We start from the raw sequence: 3,385 nt of genomic DNA on the forward strand, positions 1-3,385 counted from the left end.
TCCTAGAATCAGCTATCCCCCTTTTAGGAGCCCTGCTTCCTTTTATTGAAGAGTCCTCTGTTAATTTTCATAATGGAGTGTTGTTTCAATATTTTTTCTTCATGAGTACAAAAGTAAGTCATGAGCATTATGGAAACTTAGCAAAGATATGAAAGAATAAGGATGAAAATGAGTATCCCCAGTAACTCACCGGGTAGAGAAAGCCACAGTTAGTGTTCGGAGGCATCTCCATCTGGTCTGTTTGCTAGCTGTTGGCTCTTGAGAAGTCCTTTCAGTACTTTAATTCTTGATCTTCTCCATCAGACTGAGGAGTGTCATGGTGGTGGGGAGCTGCTTTGCCTTCCCTGCCCCAGTAGTTGTATTTGGAGCAGATGAGTCATTGGGACCTTTCTCGGATTGTTGCTCATTCAGTCCCTTCCCACTTCTTTCTCCAGAAGATGGAGGCATCAGTGATCACAGGTCTGAGAGGTCCAGGAGCCAGGCTATGCACTCCAGCAGTTTCTGAGGATATGACAGAAATAGAGATACAGTGCTTTGGGGACCTTTGATGAGCTATCTTTGCCTGCCCTGTTGTCATCCTCAATAACACCATCAAACCGTGCCTGCCTTTATGGTTCCCCAGGAGAGAATCAGAATCAATATGTTGCCCTTTGCTGCCATGTCTGCATTTTAGGAAAAGAACCTTGGGGAAGATGACAGCATGAGTTTCAAGACAGAGATCCTTGTTTTCAAAACCTGCCTACCACTTCCTAGTTCTGTGACCTTGGGCAAAATAATTGACTTCACTTTCCTTTTATCTAAGGATTAAATGAGATAATATGGGCAAAGTGCTTAAAACACGGCCTGGAATGTAGCAGCTACTAAGGAAAATTTTAAAAAACTTACTGTTATAATTACAATTATTATTAATGATCCAAAGAAACACATCCCTAATAGTACAATTTCAGGGTTCGTGTGGCAGAATGGCCTCTGGGAGGGAGGTATTCACACAAGCACACCGTCTCCTCTGTGGAGGTCTCATAAAATTAGTCTGGTCCTTCCCAAGACGGTGAGCAGACAGGGTGAAGAACTGCCTCTATATAGGAGCAGCATCTGGAAAAGAGGGCCCCTGGGGTTTGTGCTTAAAAGACTACGTACCTAAAGGCAGTACTGCATTGTGGTTGAGAACGTGGGCTCTGGAACCAGCGGCCACGGGTCAAGCCCCAGGCCTATCACTTACCTACTGGGCTACCTTTGGTAAGTTATTTAACCTCTCTAGAGCCCTGGTCGCTAGAAGTCAGAATCGACTCAACAGCACTGGGTTTGGTTTTGATTTTTAGAGCCCTGGTGGTATAGTAGTTAAGAGCTCAGCAGTTAACCAAAAGGTCGCAGTTCAAATCTACCAGCTACTTCTTGGAAACCCTATCGAGCAGTTCTACTCTGTCCTATAGGGTTACTGTGAGTTGGAATCAGCTCAATGACAGCGGGTTATTTTTAGGCCTACAATAAGAACGATATTGCATATCTCATCAGGTTTCTCTGCATGCTAAATGAGCTCACAAACGTAATAACTTAAAGCAGTGCCTGGCATTGAGTAAGCATTAAATTAATATTTAAATTTTTTTTTTTAATTTTTGTTGTGCTTTAAATGAAAGTTTACAAATCAGATCAGTCTCATACAAAATCGTATGCACACCTTGCTATGTACTCCTAGTTGCTTTCTGCCTAATGAGACAGCACACTCCTTCTCTCCACCGTGTATTCCTGTGTCCATTCAGCCAGCTTCTGTCCCCGTCCACCTTCTCATCTCCGCTGCAGACGGGAGCTACCCACATAGTCTCATGTGTCTACCTGAGTCAAGAAGCTCACTCTTCACCAGTATCATTTTCTATCCCATTGTCCAGTCCAATCCCTGTCTGAAGAGTTGGCTTTGGGAATGGTTCCAGTCTTGGGCTAACAGAAGGTCTGGGGACCATGACCTCCAGGGTCCTTCTAGTCTTAGTCAGACCGTTAAGTCTGGTTTTTTTACGAGAATTTGAGGTCTGCATCCCACTGCTCTCCTGCTCCTTCAGGGATTCTCTGTTGTGTTCCCTGTCAGGGCAGTCATCGGTTTTAGCCAGGCACCATCTAGTTCTTCTGGTCGCAGGCTGACGTAGTCTCTGATTTACGCGGCCCTTTCTGTCTCTTGGGCTCATAATTACCTTGTGTCTTTGGTGTAAAAATATGGAATGCTTCACAAATTTGCGTGTCTTCCTTGCACAGGAGCCGTGCTAATCGCTGTATCATTCCAATTTTAGTATATGTGCTATTGAAGCAAACACGCTACTATTCTTATTAGGTTATCTCATCATTCAGGACTCTTCAGGTTGTAAGTGACAGAAAAGTCAGCCCAAAATTGCTTAAGCAAAAAGGGAATGCATTATGGTATATTCACACAATGGAATACTATGCATCGATAAAGAACAGTGACAAATCTGTGAAACATTTCATAATATGGAGGAACCTGGAAGACATTATGCTGAGTGAAATTAGTCAGATGCAAAAGGACAAATATTGTATAAGACCACTATTATAAGATCTTGAGAAATAGTATAAACTGAGAAGAACACATACTTTTGTGGTTATGAAGAGGGGAGGGAGGGAGAGTGGGAGAGGGTTATTTACTGATCAGTTAGTAGATAAGAACTACTTTAGGTAAAGGGAAGGACAATACTCAATACAGGGAAGGTCAGCTCAACTGGACTGGACCAAAAGCAAAGAAGTTTCCAGGATAAACTGAATGCTTCAAAGGTCAGCAGAACAAGGGCGGGGGTTTGGGGACTATGGCTTAAGGGAACTTCTAAGTCAATTGGCAAAATAATTCTATCATGAAAACATTCTGCATCCCACTTTGAAGTGTGGCGTCTGGGGTCTTAAATGCTAACAAGTGGCCATCTAAGATGCATCAATTGGTCTCAACCCACCTGATCAAAGAAGAATGAAGAACACCAAGGTCACATGATAACTATGAGCCCAAGAGACAGAAAGGGCCACATGAACCAGAGACTTACATCATCCTGAGACCAGAAGAACTAGATGGTGCCCAGCCACAACCGATGCCTGCCCTGACAGGGAGCACAACAGAGAACCCCTGAGGGAGCAGGAGAACAGTGGGATGCAGACACCAAATTCTCATAAAAAGACCAGACTTAATAGTCTGACTGAGACTAGAAGAATCCCAGTGGTCATGGTCCCCAAACCTTCTATTGGCCCAGGACAGGAACCATTCCTGAAGAGAACTCATCAGACATGGAAGGGACTGCACAATGGGTTGGAGAGAGATGCTGACGAAAAGTGAGCTACTTGTATCAGGTGGACACTTGAGACTGTGTTGGCATCTCCTGTCTGGAGGGGAGATAGGAAGGTA

General features: G+C 43.9%; 1 non-coding gene across 1 annotated transcript; it reads right to left on the minus strand.

Annotated features, from left to right (window-relative positions):
* Window positions 1-2,196: 2,196 nt before the first annotated feature.
* LOC126070805 (U6 spliceosomal RNA) lies at window positions 2,197-2,300 on the minus strand. Its single transcript, XR_007516320.1, has one exon. It is a non-coding gene; the product is annotated as a U6 spliceosomal RNA (small nuclear RNA).
* Between the last annotated feature and the right edge of the window lie 1,085 nt (window positions 2,301-3,385).

The sequence above is a fragment of the Elephas maximus genome, chromosome 2 (assembly GCF_024166365.1).
Source record: "Elephas maximus indicus isolate mEleMax1 chromosome 2, mEleMax1 primary haplotype, whole genome shotgun sequence".
In the NCBI taxonomy this organism is placed as follows: domain Eukaryota; kingdom Metazoa; phylum Chordata; class Mammalia; order Proboscidea; family Elephantidae; genus Elephas; species Elephas maximus.